The sequence below is a fragment of the Ailuropoda melanoleuca genome, chromosome 4, assembly GCF_002007445.2.
Source record: "Ailuropoda melanoleuca isolate Jingjing chromosome 4, ASM200744v2, whole genome shotgun sequence".
NCBI lineage: Eukaryota > Metazoa > Chordata > Mammalia > Carnivora > Ursidae > Ailuropoda > Ailuropoda melanoleuca.
In genome coordinates, this window is record NC_048221.1 from 108,764,067 (window position 1) to 108,781,095 (window position 17,029).

Below are 17,029 nucleotides of genomic sequence, written 5' to 3' on the forward strand. Positions count from 1 at the left end.
CTCCTGGCACAGCGCCCAGCACGCGGGGCCGGGGCAGGAGCAGCCACACTGCCGATGCTGAGAACACCCGGAGCAGTCAGTGACCCAGCCGGGCCTGGCTTCCCTCACGCACAAAGTGCAGCTGATGGTAAGAGTAACGCCTGCTTTACAAGGTGGCGGGGAGAGCGGCCCATTTCGTCATCTACGTTAGACACTCTCCACGGGCTGTTTTGCCAACATTCTTCCATTTCAGCTGCTCAGCGGTCCTGGAGGCTAGAGAAGATCACGCCCACTTTATGGGGAAGGAGGCTAAGGAGCAAATGCAGACCCGAGATCACACCTGAGCCTGCAGACCGCCGAGCCCTGTCCCTGTGCTGTTCCAGACGGAAGAGTAAAGATGGGGGACGCAATGGTGACAGTACTGGGGCCCGCCCGTGGGACCCAGGGCAGGGGACGCAGGTCTTGTGGACTCTAGATTGAACACCCTGAGGCCTGGTGGGAGGGGGAAGTCAGGGCAGGGGGTGTGTATTCCCTACTTTGAGCCGTCAGCGCCTTCGGGGAGCGAGGAAAAGAGAAGACAACGTTGAAAGGGCTCTCCCCACTTGCCACACGCACATGCACTTTTGTCAGGACGCGATTTGTGTGTGATTTGCTAATGGGTCAAGAGGCTGCCCGGGCCACAGACTCTGCCCGCCCACTCTCTCCCTGGCTCCTCCTGCCTCCAAGGCATGCGGCTGCTGACTTGGAGCCCCAGAGCTGCCTTGAACCTTTCCCTCCTCTGCTCATAAGCTAAGGCTTTGTCTCATCTGCCCAAACAGCGAAGCCTGTTTGGGAAGGTTCTGGCTGCTCCAGCAAGCCTGCTTGCTCCCTTTCCTAGTCTGTTCCTGTCTTGGTCTCTCCTTTCTCTGCCTTCCTTCCTTCCTTGCCCTGTCTCTCCTTGTCTCTGTTTTGGAAAGAATTCTAAGACACACGCACATCCTCGTGGACTTGATTTCCCATCCCCACTGTCCTTTTTCCTGCATGCTTTTCGTTAGGTTCTTAGCTGCTGGTGTTTTCGTCTTGTATGTCTGACATAGGGAGGAGACAGGAGGGCAGGGCACATTAGACAGACTCGGCCATGGCTGACCATGGAAGTGACAAGGATGACCAACACGGGAGAAAAGAGGACTCAGTCTGAGCTGTCTGGGGGTCCCTTCCTGCAAAGCTCGTCTGGCTGCATGCGGCATGGGAGAGGATCTAAGGCTTGAGTGCTACCCTGGCTGGCCAGTCAGTGGGGAGGGAGCACCCCTGGCTGTAGGGAAGGTCAAAACCAATGCCCCTCTCCAGCCGCTTTTGCGCAAGAGACTCTGGAGTTGGGGGGTTGAGTGTATGCTTGTTTGTGTGTTAGGGGGAGCTGGAGCAGCTGAACGTTTTCCTGGATTTATCTGAAGACTTGTACAAAAAAATACCAGTCTGGTTAATCCCTTCTCAGCTCCCAAGAGCCCGTTAGGACCCCCTCTTAGTGGTCAGTGCTAGGGCATTATGGCCAAGGGCCCTGCCAGCTTGTTCTAGGCCTCCGTGCGGACCCCCACCCCTGACACACAGCACACACAGGGCTGGGTGGTGTCCAGCGGCACAGGCCCCCAGTGCTGGTCTCATCTGATACCCTAATGAGGGAGGTCAACCGTTTCAGGGACAAGGGACAGCCCCTAACGGGGAACCAAGTGCTACCAGGCCAAGGGCAGCACTCACCATGCCAGAGCCCCAGGATTCCCTTGCTACAACAGCCCTGGTTCATTCTTTCCCCCATCCTGGAAAAGACACGCAGGAAGGCCTATATCAGGTGGAAAGGTTCAGTGTCTGGGGAAGGAGCCAGCTTTTGCCGGGCCTTTGCCTCGAACCTAATCCATGGAGACACGAGAAGCCCAGCCCGGGGCCTGCAGAACCTTCCTGTGGCCGGGACTGACTGTTGAATTAGCATGCACCCCTTTAAGCGTAGGGCCAGGGAGAACCATGGACGCAGAGGAGCTGTGAGGGGGCCTGCAAGGGAAGGAAACATACCTGATGGAAAGTGACTAGAGGGAGGGGCTAGTGGTCACCACGAGCCATGATTTCACACAGTGTCATCGATGATCCACATCCTACAGATGTGAAAACGGAAGCCCAGGGAGGCGACTCACCCAGTCACAGAGTTGAGACGGGACAGGATGGAACCTGTCTGACCCACTCGTTCTCGTCCTCCACGCCCCACATGCCTGGCGTGTGGCAGGCACTAAATGTGCACGGTCGGCAAATGTGAATGAATGCACAGACGAATGAACGAAAGAACTGAGTGACTGCCCATTCTTGAAGTGGGCCTTGAGGGACGACGGGGCTCTACAGGGGCGGAGAGGCCCAGCAAGTCCATTCCAGGCTGGGCAGATGAGATGTGCACGGGGAGCTGTGCCAGGCTGGGGGAAGAGAGCTGGCCGGAGCAGCGGGTGGGCGATGCCTCAGTGGGGTCCCAGGAGTGGTCCTCCCCCAGCCAACCTCCCAGGCCGTGGCTTCACGGTGCTCCCTGGGGAGGAAATGGGCCTACATGGGGGAGAATGCTCATGCTTACCCGGCACCTTCCCCTGAAATTAAACCCCTGGCTAGGTGGCCAAGGGAGGCTCGGACCTACAGCGGAAGTCAAGAATGGGGGCAACTACCTAGCCAAGAGTTTGGGGGCATGGGCTGTCAGCATCGTCCTCACCATCAGCACCACCTTCATCACTGCCATCATCTCTGGCGTCATGGTCGTCACCACGCCACCATGAAATTCGGTGGTGGAGACTGTGGCTTGGGAAGATTGCTGGGTTTCTAGCCCCGCGCCATCACGCACTAACCATATGAGCTTGGCCACAATTTACCATCTGTCTACGCCTCACGTTCCTCATTTATACAACGGGATCATTTTAAAAGGTCATACAGACGAAGTTCTTAGCATCCTGTCTGGCTCATGGTGTCAGGAAAAGTTCGCTGTTATTATTTTTATCGTAACGAGCCTTCCCAGTAGAGATGCTGTGGGTCATTACCGTAGCTGATTTACAGAGTGCGAAGGACACTGACTCCTCCCCACTTTTCAGATGAGGAAAAGGTAAGATCTAAGAAGCAAACACACTTGTCCAGACAGCCCAGCTCCGGAGCCTGGGCGGCGAGCGGGTGGGAAGCAACGTTCTGCCCCTCCCCATGTGCCTGTCTCTTCCATTCCTCCCCTCGGGCACAGCCCCCAAGCCTTCCCCTCCGGGTGCAGGTTCGGCTGAAAGGTACTCCAGATTGTCCATTAATACACACTGCCACTTTATGGTCTGTTCGTTTGCTCCTAAAGACGTAAAATGCAAGCTTAATAAACAAAGTCACACTTAGTCACACACTTAGTGCCACCTTGAGTGGTAAATTCTATCATTATTTGTGCCCTCCGGCTCCCACAAAGGACACTGAGTTCCCCACGGAGCTGGTGACGTGCTCCACGGATTGACCAAGGGCCCAGTCACAAGGCAGGAAGCGAGGTGGGGGCCAGACAGGTGGGGAAGAGCCCAGAGTAAGTTTTTAAACTTCTAAGCGTTAATATCCTCATCTGTACAAGGAACGTAATGATAGGACCGTCCTCACTGGCTGGTGACAAGAAGTAATCAAATGATAGTTAAAGCACTTAACCCTATGCCTGGCCTCTGGGAAGGGCTCAACATATTGTAGCCAAGAGAGAGAAGTTGTTGTATTGTCTTCTGGGGTTTCAAACCGCACCTCGGATGTGGCACAAGCTGGAACTGCCCAGGTTCTAGAGAGACCAGGCTGGAGTCCCGGGATGGGGTGGGAACGGAGGAAGGGTATGGGCATTAGTCGGGAAGGAAACGGCAGTCTGTGACAAAAAGCAGAGCTCATAGGGAGGTCAGCTCTCATACGTTTTAGCCAAAACTCTGCCGGAGGCTCTCTCAAGAGCTTCACCCTCAGTGGGGTCCCTCTTAGGGGAAAGGGAGGTCCTTTGCTGGGCCTGGGGGTGGGGCCCTTGCTCGTGCAGCAGCTCTGCCCCAGACTTAGGCTGGGCACTTCGGGGAAGAGAAAGTATAAGGTAAGAGACAGCCCCTGACCTTCGGGAATTTCCGACTTACTTGGGGTGAGGCCGTGAGGTTGCTCGCTATGCTCCCGTTACTTCCGCTTCTGGGCACACTAGGGGATCGCTTTCTCGTCTCCACCTCTCCTCACCTCCCGGGTCCTCTGTGGCCATGGGATTGCTTCAGTCTATCAAATGGGAGGAGTGACAGGCAGCACCTACAGAAGGATGCTTGGAAGAGCTGATGCCACACTCCCTTCCTCCCCCCGTGATGACTGCAGGTGGTCGAGGCTCCAGCAGCCTGTGTCTTCGAATGAAGATGATGGGGAGCACAGGCTCGCACAGAGCACGATGGGCTCGCTAGTATGAAATCTCATCCCTCTGCAGGTTCATGCCCACCACTCAGTGTGAGCTCGCTGAGGGCTGGGGTTTATTGTTATGGCAACACAAGCAAACTCATCCCAAGAAGCTAGTGAGACAAAGCCAGTGCCCGGGAGCAGAGAAGAATCCTGAGATGACAGATGGGAGGGCCAAGCTTGAGCAACTAAGGGTGCTCAGAAAGGGCTGGACAGGGGTTCCTGGAGGGGCCTTGGGGCTGGACCTTCAAGGCTTAGCAGGATCTGAAGGATGCTAAGGAATGGCCCAGACATGCTGGAAGGAGCCTGGAGGTGGCTGCAGGTGGGAGTGGGGAGTGGACCAGTAGAACAGTGGGATTACCAGGCAGCAAAAAGGGCTGACGTGCAGATGAGACCATGAACTTAAAGCAAGGCAGCCAGACCTACTGTGTGATTGTCTCTAAATCAGTCAACAGCTCTGGGGCAGGCATGGAGCAGGCGGACATTCCAGCTCATCCAGGGCTGGGATTTTGCCAAGGGGCTGTGACAAAAGAGAAAGGTGGACTTGCTGAGGGAATTCACATGTGGGCATGTAGGACGAGCCAAGGAGCAGAGGCTGGACACGGAGGAGAAGGAAGCCGGGAGGAGGCCAGGGGTAGCACATGGGGGCTCAGTGCCTTCAAATTCCCAATGAAGCCAAGGAATGGGCAGTGGGGGGATCTTCAGGGGCAGGGTGGGAAGGATCGGGAGAGGTGTTGCAAAAGCAGATTTGAGGGCGAGAGGAATGAGGGGGTCTGGTGTGACTGCCGGAAGGGGCCCCCGCAGAGGAGGGAGGGGTATGGTCCATCTGACTGGATGTGGAGGTCAGCAAGGATGATGACAGAAGGGGGTGAAGTGAAGGCTTTGGTGAGGAGGGGGTGCAGCCGCGTGTTAGCTCTGAGATCCAGGCAGGGCCACCTGGGCTTCCCACCACTGCCCAGATTCTGGCCCTTTCTAGATAGATGAGTGATCCAAAGACTTATTTCCCCTTCGGTGCTTTGGTATCACTTGCAAATATGGGAACAATAATTTGTACCTGCCTCTTGGAGCCACTATGCAGACGGAAGGAGATCACCAGACGAAGCACCTAAAACAGTGCCTGGGCCACATTAACTGCCAATAAGTGTTCAATATTACCCCTTATAGAAGGTTGAATTGTAGCGCCCAGCCCCCCCATCACCCCAATGTGATAGGTTAAGACTCTAACCGCAACTCCCCCAAACCTGCAAATGTGACCTTATTTGGGAAGAGGGGCTTTGCAGATGTACTGAAGTCAAGGATCTTGAGATGAGATAATCCTGGATTACTCAGGAAGGCCCTGAATCCAAAGACAAGTGCCCAGGGAGGAGGCAGAAGAGGAGCGACACACCCCGAGGGGGAGCCGCGTGCAGATAGAGGCAGGGAGGCCACCACAAGCCAAGGGGCGCCTGGAAGGCCCGAGGCTGGAAGAGGTAAGGAAGCGTTCTCCTCCGGAGACTTCCGAGGGTGCACGGCCTTGCTGACACCTTGATTTTGGATTTCTGGACTCTCAAACTGTGAATGAGTAAATTTCTGCTGTTTCATGCCACCAAGTTTGTAGTGAGTTGTTATAGTGGCCCCAGAAAATTAATATATTCCTGATGTAGCTGGGCCTCAACAATCCTTATCTTTTGAGACTGACATGGGCACTAAAGAAAAAGCGCATGAAAATTTCAGGGACAGCGAAGATGATCAACAAATACTGGGTTGTCCCTCCCCATCTCCACCATGCTGGTATATGCACGCGCATGTGCACACACCCCCTAACACACTGAGCGCATAAATACACACAGGGACAAGTATCCAGAGCAGCCCCCAACCTTATACATAGCGATGCTGGGGAAGGAGAGGGTGTGTCATTGTGAGGACAATGTGACTTCTGCTGACCACAGGCTGGGCCCGGGGCCACACAGGTCTGAAGAAGCCCGCACCGCAGTGGGGACAGAGGCCAACCCACTTTGGAGCTTCCTGTCATCCCAAAGCTTTAATCAGAATGAAACTCACAGACAAGGTGGGGAAGACGCAGCCCCCAGGGGCAAGAAGAGGTGGCTCCGGGCTGTCTGATGAATCAACACAGGTCAGTGTCCCGTCAGTTTCAAATACTGACACCCNTGCCCCCCCCCCCCCCCGAGAACTTGAGTCTGTGCTGAGCAGATTCTAGGTCACATTTTCTTCCCTCTCTGAGTCATGGGCAATGGGACTCCTCCTTTAACTAAACTCACACTGGGCAAGGCTTTTGGATATTTTCAACTGGAAATCGTGCAGGCTTATGGAAAATAACTTTCAGTTACAGAAAACATGAAAAAGAAGGTTCTTGGCATTTGGGAACTCTGGTAAAGAATTCTGTCTCTCTGAAACTGGAGTTTTATTTGATGTTTCTTGGAAAGAAACCATTCGACTTACTTTATAGTCTTTTCAGTTCTTCAAAGGGTTCAGAATCAGACACACAAAAAACCATAAATAATCCCAAAAAATGTTGTACTCTATCTTGTGAATGCTATTTCCTTCCTCTTCATAAGGTATATTTATGACTCTGAAAAGTAATTTCAGGGGAAAAAATGCAATCTTAGTCCAGTTTTATAACAATGAAAGTGTTTTGTTCCTGCCTTGTGGATTATTTTTAAGGCAGTGTGGCATTATTTACACGAGTGACATACATGACTCCCTAAGGCCAAAGTCCTTCAGATTTTACATCTGCCTTCTTGGGTGTTCATGCTTCCAGAAAAGGAGATTTGCAGTCCGAGAATGTGTTCAGTTAATCCAAACAGGGCTCTTTCCCACTGTTTCAGACTCCAGGTGTTAGACTTTACCTGTGGGCCCACCCTCCCTCTTCACTCCTCCCTTGTCCCCTCCTCCTCGCTCCTTCCCACCCTCCTCCTCCTCTCCCCTCCTCCCCTCTCTCCCCTCCCCCCTGCCTCCCTCCTCCCTCTTTCCTGTGTCCATGTGTAATCAATTGGTCACACTGGACACACACTGGATTTGAGCCACGGGGAGAAGCAGGGGGGCAAGTGTGTCTTTTCCATCTCAGTCTGTCTGTCTGTCTGCCTGTGTGTCTAAACTTTCATGGCCCCACTAGGCAGGTCAGTCCCACGGGTTGCACCCCAGCAGACGCAACAGTGCTGTGACCCATGAGGGCGGCCGACAGCCCGGTGCCTTTGATGCTCTGAGAACAGCTCCCAGAGGCCTCTTTGCAGACGGCCATCAGATAAAAGACGCAATGCCCCAGGGCTGCCCCAGCCATCTGGTGGGCAAATATTTTAAGCCTGATTTCTTCTGGAAGGAAGTTCTGAGAAACTTCTGCCTTGGTACTCCACATCTGTGCACAGTAGAAGTCCACACGTGACTGGGTCCCACAGAGGGAAGCTCTCAGGGGTGCGGAGGGAGATGGGGGAACCGCTCCTACTCCCCTCAATTTAGTACTCTCTGAACTTGTCCAAGGTGCTAGGGTAGCCACGTGCTTTCCCTGAGAAAAGAACGACATCATTCCACAGATGTTCCTTGAGCACCTACCATGTGCCAATGCTGGGATGCAAGGAACGGGCCCACACAGTCCTTGTTCTCATGGAGCACAGAGCTCAGGCCTTGCCCATCCCTGGACCACCAGAGATGAGGGCCTGAGTCCCACCTTCTCATCCCACAGCACCCTAAGTTCTAATGCACACCAGAGTGGGGGCTCCAGGGGCGTGTGCGAAGCCTCACTGCCCAGAGACGAGAACAGAAGGTGAGACTGAATGGGGCCGTCGGGGAGGGCCACACCAGGAAGGGGACATGTGAGCAGAGACTGGCAGCTGCCGAAGTTGCCAGCCCTGTGGCTCTTGGGGAGGACCACGGCAGAAACAGGCACCGCAAGACCGTGATGTGGGAGCGAGTACTCCCCGGGGGGATTCTGGGAAACCGCCCATATTGTTGGGATCGATTTCCACAAATGTCATTTTCTTATGATTACCGAAGATTATACTAGCCAGGAGGTTAGACAGTGCCGACAGCACTGTGAGAGGCTGACTTCAAGGCGTCATCAGGCCTTTGTCCTCCAGGGGGCTTTTTCTATCGGCATCCTGCCAGCACCAGGGCTCTGGGCAGCAGCCTTTAAAGGAGAGGGTGTGGAGGAAGCTTAGTGGCCCTGGGGCCAAAGCAGCCGCTGTGTGGATGGAGGAAGGGGCCACCACAAAGTAAGAGCACCTCCCCCCACCCCACTCGGCCAAGAACCACTTTGCCAAAGTTTGGACCTGCCTCTTAGGAAAGAAGTTTGTAATCTGAATAGGCCACTGTTCCCACGACTGTTTCTTAAAAGGCAAAAAGCACAAATCATGGTCAAGTAGCCAAGAACAGACTTGGGCTTTCATGAAAGACGATGTACTGCAGAATCCTAATCGGACATTTCATTGACACCGGTGCACCCCTGGGTCGCGTGGCGAGTGCCTACTGGGTGCCGGGCACTGCGTTAGATCTGCTAAACTACACAGATGCTGCCTGGACCCTACAATCCGGAAAGCAGAGAGATGCACTTTCAACTAGAATTACTAACATCCCTGGTCGGGGACGACAGCATCTACCTGGGAGCCAATGGAAGTCCAGCCCCAGAGCTCGGTGACTAGGAACCTGAGTCGGGCTGAGTCACCTGGGAGCTTTGCCGGCCTGAACCCTTCCCCGGCCAGGCGGGTGGGTGGCGGGAGTCCTGCTCTGGGAAGGACTGCAAGGAGTCCATGCTGGTCCCACTGGGGCTCACAAAGACCCAGTGTGTGGTGGGCTGACCCAGCATCCTTGCTTAGCACTGAGCAAGTGTAAGGTGACCTGCCCCTGAAGAGCTTCCTTTCCAACTGGGGTTCATGTGGGTTGTGATCTCTTTTCCAATACAAGTGCCAGCGTACCCCCTCTAAGCAAGCCTGAATGCTTGCCCTCAGGGCCTGCTATGTGTCCTCCTTGCTTTTCAGGGGGCCAGGCACTTTACCCCTGATTCAAGGATCCCCTCACATGCCATGCCCACCTGAGCTGTGAGGCCAGGATTCCGTTCCCCCTCTTACGCCATCCTCGCCACACACACACACACACACACACACACACACAGAGCCTAGCTGGCGACCCCTTCTCCTGCCTCCAACCTTGCTGAACCCTTGGGATCTGTCCTTCCTGATCAACTGCACTCTCCCCAGGCACAGAGCCCCACCGACACCTTGCAGTGGCCTTGGCCGTGGGCCCTCCAGCCCGTTCTGTCCGTCCTCCCACTCACCCCAAATTTGGCAGGAGACGTGAATGCCAGTGCCAGCGCAAACTGACAGGGGGAAACAAATGAGGATTGAACATTTTGCAACTACAACACAATTTAGACAAACAGAAGGTACCTGACTGAGCGCTGTCCTTCAGCACGTTCCTCCCGGGGCTGGTGCACTTGATCCCGTGACGCTGCCACGGGCCACACGTTTCTGGAGCTATCCGTGGGAGTCCTGAGTCAGCTGCTCCCGCAGCAACCAAGCCCTGCCACACACGGGAGTGAAAAATACAACACTCGAATCCCACTGCAGTTTGGGAGACGTGGACCCCGGATGCGGGTTATTCTGTAAAAGCCTCACATCCTCCAGGGTTGAGCCTCCAAACCCCCACTTCCGGTGGCCAGAGTTCAACAGACGCTCCCGACGGGTCTCGAGGATGGCACGGACCGTCCCGCATTTCTCACGCTAAAGACCCCATTTCCTCAGATTGTGTTTTATAAGTTTTTAAAGTGTTTCATTAAAGCAAATGCCTAAATATTGACGCTGCGGCCTTTCTTCAATCATCCGGAGGTTTATAGTCCAAGCGGCTGGGATTCCTTTCCAAAAACCCAACATTTTCCCTTTAAAATGAATTGATAGCACTTTGTTTCTGGATCAGCCCTGACTTGAGCTGGCAGCTCAACAGAACAGAACTCTCCCATTAGCCCTTCTTCCACCCCAGCTCCCCCAACCCTACTTCTCCCCCACTCCCTGTGTCTCTTCTCAGGAACTGCCCCCCCACCCCCCAAGTCCTGGCCCAAGTCCTCCCTTAGGACCCCCGAGTCCTCTTCTTCTCTCTCCTTCCACACTGGGAGGCCCTGTCTCCCTTCCCTCCTGAGCACCTCTCCCTCCGTCCAGCTCCCTGGCTTCCTGGGAGGCCTCCTGTCCCCCGAATCTAACGCTTCTGCTCACTGCCACCATCCGGGCACCGCAGAGGGATCTTAAATTTTTAACTTTTTATTTTGACATAAACTCGGACTTTTTATAAAGAGGTTGCAAAATAGTATAAACAAATTCCTTAATGTCCTCACCCAGACTCCCCAAATGCTAACGTTTTGCCACATTTGCTTTATCCTTTTCCTTTGGCCCCAAGATATAATACACATATATGCACATTATATGTTTTTCTGAATGTTTGAGAGTAAACTGCAGACATGCAGTGCCCCTCACCCCTAAATACTTCAGTGTGTGTCTCCCAAGAACAAGGACATCCTCGCAAACCACCCTAGTTCAATGATCAAAATCAGGAAATTAACCTTGATGCAACATTATTATCTAATCTACATATTTTATTCAGATTTTACTACTTGTCACAATCATGTCCTTTAGACTTTTTTTTAAGACAGCAAGAGCGAGTGGTAGGGAGGGCAGAAGAGGGGAGAGAGAGGCGGGGGAGAAAATGAGTGGGGGAGGGGCAGAGGGAGAAAATTTTTAAAAAATATTTATTATTTATTTGAGAAAGAGAGACACACAGTGTGCAGTGGGGTGGGGAGGGGAGCGGAGGGGCAGAGGGAGAGGGAGAGAATCTTCAGCAGACTCCGCACTGAGCGAGGACCCTGACACGGGGCTCGATGCCAGGACCCTGAGATCATGACCTGAACCAAAATCAAGAATCGGACGCTCAACCGACGGCGCCCCCCAGGCACCCCCCAATCATGTCCTTTATAGCAAAGGGAAATCCCAGATCACTTACGACAGTCTGTCATCATGTCCCTTCAGTCTCCCCTAGTCTAGAGTTCAGACGAATCTTTCCAAAATTATTTATATCAGCTTACGTCGGTTCTGCAACGGAAGCCCTCCACTGTCCTGTGGAATTTGAGGGAGCCCCGTCTCTTGGGCATGGCCCACCTGGCCCTGTGGCCCAGCGCACTGTCCCCAGTGGCTCCCTATGGCACTAGGTCCTGGCAACAGCCTCACCGGCCTCCTTACCATGCCGGCCTCCGTATCTCAGGTCTCTCCGTCTGGAACTACCCTGGGCTTTTGGATGGCTTGCTCCTTGCTCTAGCCACGCCACCAGACCGGCTCCACCACACCTGGCCCTGCCATCTCCTTCACCTTCCATTGTCTGCTCCTTTCTTCATCTGTTTCTCTTCTGTCCCCACCCCCACTGAGGATAAGCCCATGGGGGCAGGCGGCTCAGCTGTCTGCTTCTGGCTGAGTCCTGAGCCCCTGGAAAAACCCGGGCCTGGTACCTAACGGATGTTTCAATAAACACTCAGTGAATGAGGGAATGCACGAAGGAGCAAATGCAAGCGTTTTTCAGACTGTTTGGATTAAAGACAGTAAAATCCTTTCACCTATACTCACATGGGTTAGAGATTTTATGGAACCTGAATGAAGAAGAAAGCAATGTTTTTTCCTCAGATAGCTTTTCAAAATGTCAGCCAATGACCTAGGAAGCTTTGGCACCATGGCTCCCCTTGTCCAATGGTCCAGACGTCAAGATAATAGAATGGATTTACTTTTTAAAAGAATGTGCCAGATTGTCTAGATCCAGGGCTTTCTGTGACAGGCTTCTCAGCAGAAATAAGTGACACATATCGACATGAAGGTCACGGTTGAGTAACTCGGGGAAGAGTTTCTGACCAAGCCACAGGCTGCCTGGAGCCCACTCAAATAGCAAAGGGGGCTCCCTTTCCTGTTGCAAGGGCCTTCAGAGGCCCCGAATGCCCTTGGAGGACCCCAGCCAGATCTCCAGCCTCTCATGCCTCTGCAGAAACGGCTCCCGGCCTGGGGCCCGCAGAGCGAGTGGACAGGTCAGGGGTGAGCCTGGGCCTTGGGCAGGCAGGACCGAACTGCTCGTGCTTACAACTGGACCCGTTGGGGAGCAGACTCCTCAGCTCTAGACACGTGGCAGTCTGTCAAGGGAGCTACACATTTCACTGTATGTACTTGGACCCCCGTAAAATTCTTTTAAAAAGAGAAAAGAAGAAAATTTGGGCCGCTTCAGCTCTCTGAAAGAGCAGCAGCTTTTGGCGATGGCTGCCTGAGCCCCCAGGAGCCCACTCCTGACTGCTACGATGCAGCTTCCACTGGAGAAAGGGGTAAATGGGAGAACTGGCTGACCTGAACCCCAAATTCTGCCCTGGCCTGGGACCCAGGGCTGTGCACCAGGATAAGACAAGCAAAAGGGATATTTGTACCCAGCTGGGCCCAGACGCAGGCAGCATCCAGGGCTGCCTGGTAGATGAGGCAGGAGGTTGAAGGCTGGGGAGGCTCTGGGTTCGTTCAGAGCACACTCCTACCTCAGGTCTGGAAAGAAAGGTTCAAGGGCTAGATGGGAATGGAAGTGAGCAGATTCTGTTCCTAGTGAATGCCCTACAGGCCCTCTCTGACTGACCTCACTCGACACTTGTAGGTGGGAGAGACCATATCCATAGGGTCCGTGACCCCTTGGCTCCATCACCCCAGCACTGGGATGCCTCCTGGCTTGGCCTGTGGACAAATGCCTGGAGGCTGCTGTCCTGGAGTGAGTGGGGGCAGCAGGTGGAGGGAGGGGACCACAGCTTTCGTCAAACTGAGGCCATACCTTATAGAGCCATGGGCAGCAGTCAGGAGGCCCAGACAATACCCAGAACTCTTGGGACAACCCACATGTCCACAGGAGGCCATCAGGCAAGGTCACGGAGAGTTGCAGGACAGGGGCCTCAATGGGGTGTGCCACTGGTAAAGCTGAAATGCCCCGGGGCTGGAGACGTAAGTGAACCCTTGGGGCCCACAGCGCCCACCCCCTCCTGCCCCACAAAGTGGTTTGGACCAGGCCACAGAGAGTCACAAGTTCCCAGAATGCCTGGAACTGTTCCGAGGCAAGGCAGCCTCACGGGTATCCCATCCGAGGCAGACCTTGCCTGGTCTCAAACTGCCGTCCTGCTCTGCCGGCACCTGAAAGGAGGAAGGGGAGTAGTCCTATGTGGTCTGGCAGAGTCGCTGCCATGACGATGAGCTCAGTGACCCTGGGTAGGTAGCTTAAATGGTTTGTGACTCAGTTTCCCTATCTGGACACTTGGGGTAAAAAGAGCAGTTTCTTCAAAGGGCTATATGAGATGATGAGATACTCTGAACAAGGACCTCACACATACATGCCCAGTGGTAGGTTGTCACTATGGGTGTCATTACAGGGGGCTCTGGGGCTGGGTGGGAGGTGGGGGAGACATGCGTGGAGCTGCACATCCCTCTCCATCACCTCTCCCAGCTCCTGAAACAGCTCCCTCCTTGGGATTGCACCACAGAATTTCATCGGGGTCTTTCTGCTTCCTGCCCGTGAGAGCTGAGCAACACAGCTCCCTAGCATGTCCTAGTCTTAAGGATTTTCATATTTTCATTAGTACCTGGGATATGGTAGGGTCTTACTACATACTTGGATTTAATTAATGAATTTTTTAGGAAAACCGCTACCTAAATTACTAAGAGAGAATTCTCTATGAGGTTGCATAAACTCTCTGATGTCTTTCTGGGACAGAAGGTCAACAATGGAACATGACATCTTTAGGGTGGATTTTAAGAGTGGCCGTCCAAGTTCGATCTTGTTTAGCTAGCAGATAGGGGGTTATTGTAGAGCTGTAGAGCTCCCCAAATCTGCTTTGAGACAAAGGGGAGCGGTTCTGATGATTTGCCCTTGCTGAATCCCTTTTGGTATCATAGATATTATATGGCAGAACATTCTAGAAACAAGGGCCTTCAACATTCTAATATATCTTCTTGGCAATGACTTCTAAGGACTCAGGCTTGTTTCAGGAAACAGAGTGTTCAGGGAAGGAGACCCTCATGGCAGAAATTAGGAAAGTTGGAGAATTTTTGCCTTGTCATTTCCCATCTTCTCACAGACCCTCTCTGGCCTTGCCTAGTGGAGAATTTTAACAATCAGCTAGTCACCTCTCCCCTTCTGAATTTGTTTTCTTTAGAGAGACTCCTTACCACCTTTTTATTCAGCCCTTCCTGACAGGTAGGAATGAGTCAGCGCTTACGGTTGCCAGCAATGGAAAGCAACTCAGCAACTCAGAGGGGTGGGTGCCGGACTCACAGAGCACACAGGAAACTGGGAGACCGGGCACTGGCATGCTGGTGGCTGGGCAGCCGAGCATCACGGCCAGGGAACACCAACATGCCCCCACAACCTCAAGGATGCTGCCCTCCCAACAGCCCATCTTTGCCTCGCTTGCTCCAGATTCAAAGATTGGTTGCATTGGCCAAGCTTAGGACATGGGTCTGCCCTCAGCGGTACCGGGGTCGGGGAGAGAAAGGGAAATTGCGGTGGAGATAAGAAAGGGAGGATGGGGAGCTGGACGCTGGATAATCCCCCTCCCTCCCATAAAGAAAAGCTAACAAGAAATATGCAGGTTATAGGGAAGAAAAAGCAAGTTACTAAAAGCATCAAATAGCAAGCCTCATCGCTGGATACAAATACTACCCCCAAGAAAAACATCTTGCAAAAATGACAGTGCTCCCCTAAATGAATATATACTCACCATCATCCCAAACAAGATCCCCCACAGAACTTTTCAAGCTTAAACTGATTTGAAAATGCACATTAAAGACAAAATGTAGAATGGCTGTGACAATCTTGAAAAATAAGGATAAGGAACTTAAAACATAAAACTAGAGGGATGGGTGGGGGATACATAAAATGGGTGACGGAGGTGAAGAGGCACAAGCTTCCAGTTGTAAAATAGATAAAGCCACACAGAGGGACAGTATAGCACAGGGAATATACTCGTGTTGTGGTGACTTTGTATGGTGACAGATGGTGGCCATACTGTGGTGAGCATCTTGTAATGTTTATAATGTCCAATCACTCTTGTACACCTTAAACTAGTATAATATTGTGTCAACTATACTTCAGTTAAGAAAAACTACAGTAATCAGCGTAATGTAGATTAAATAAGACCATCAGTGGAAAAGAAAAGAACTGAGAAACAGAACCATCTATATGAGAATTGGTGGATGTCCAACATCCATTTCAAGCTGAGAAAAAGGAGAAAAGAGGAGTCTTAGCTGGTGGGGGGGGGGCAAATTTAGAGTCATACTGCATATCATTTAAAAAAAAATCCAGATTAAAAATTAAAAAAAAAACCAACTGTAGAATTATATGCATAAAATGTAATATTTTTGAAACTTTAGCAGAGAGCAGGTCTTTTTAAAAAATTTTTTTTAATTATTTATTTGAGAGAGAGAGCACGAGCAGGAGGGAGAAGCGATGTGGGACTCGATCCCAGGACCCCAGGACCATGACCCAAGCCAAAGGCAGAAGTCCAACTGACTGAGCCACCCAGGCGCCCAGCAAAGGGAAGGTCTTTTAAGGTACGAATTCCAGAAGCCTAAGATAAAATCTGACTTCTAAAGTGGTAACAACTATATCAAGTGCACCGCAGCAGTAAAAAGGCAGGCGATGGAATAAAACATACATTCACAGTTCACAAAAAGACGTGAAGAAGGATATTCACAGCAACTTTATTCCTCCTGGTCCCAACCTGGTGAGAGCGCAGATGTTCATGAACAAGGCAATGGACCAAGTGCAGTCCGTTCATACAGTAGAACAACACTTGACTTAATAAAAAGGAAGTTACTGATTATAACTCAGGTCTCAAACACATTAAGCTGAGCAAAAAAGAAACTAGACACGAAAAAACACATACTGCATGATTCCATCCAAACTGTCCACCAAAACTAATTTACGGTGGAAAAAAATCAGAACTGAGGTCACCCCTGGGGGTGGGATGGGAGGGATTGCCTGGGAAGGAGCATGAGAGAACTTTCTAGAATGATGGCAATGTCCCTCATCTTGATAGGGCTTTGGGTGACAGCTTTATCCTTGGTCAAAATGTAGCAAATGCACACTTAACATTTGTGTTTTATTGTGTGTCAATTTTATCTCAAAAGAGGAAATTTATAAAAAAGTAAAAAATGAACCAACTCTAAATAACATGGGTGCTGAAGTATTTAGGGATGAGTACCAGGACTACGGTTTACTCTGGAATGCATCGAAAAGTAAGATGGATTAATGGATGGATGGATGATGTTAAAAAAAAGTATAGCAAATTGCACAAGGTAAAATCTAGGGGGTGGGTGTACTTGGGTTCTCTGTACAATTCTTTCAACTTCCCTGTATGTTTAAAAATCTTGAAAATACAATGTTGGGGGGAAACAGCAACAGACTAAAAGGAAAGATTTTTCCGACGGGTGAGAGATTTTTGACTCATGCTTTATAGAGCTCATCATCAACAGAAAAAAACGAAAAACCCCATGGACTATATGCAAAGGCCTTGATAAAAAAGGTACATGCCAAGAATATCTGAAAAGATCATCCTATCTGTCCATAGAAAAATCTGAATTCGACTAGCCACACTACTCTTGCCCCTCCAGGC

The 17,029-nt window shown here is 51.8% G+C and overlaps 1 long non-coding RNA gene across 1 annotated transcript; it reads left to right on the forward strand.

Annotated features, from left to right (window-relative positions):
- Positions 1–6,283: 6,283 nt before the first annotated feature.
- On the forward strand, positions 6,284–9,689 carry LOC117802018. The gene is made up of 3 exons (XR_004625017.1): positions 6,284–6,499; positions 8,063–8,143; positions 9,573–9,689. It is a non-coding gene; the product is annotated as an uncharacterized LOC117802018 (long non-coding RNA).
- The last annotated feature ends 7,340 nt before the right edge of the window (positions 9,690–17,029 follow it).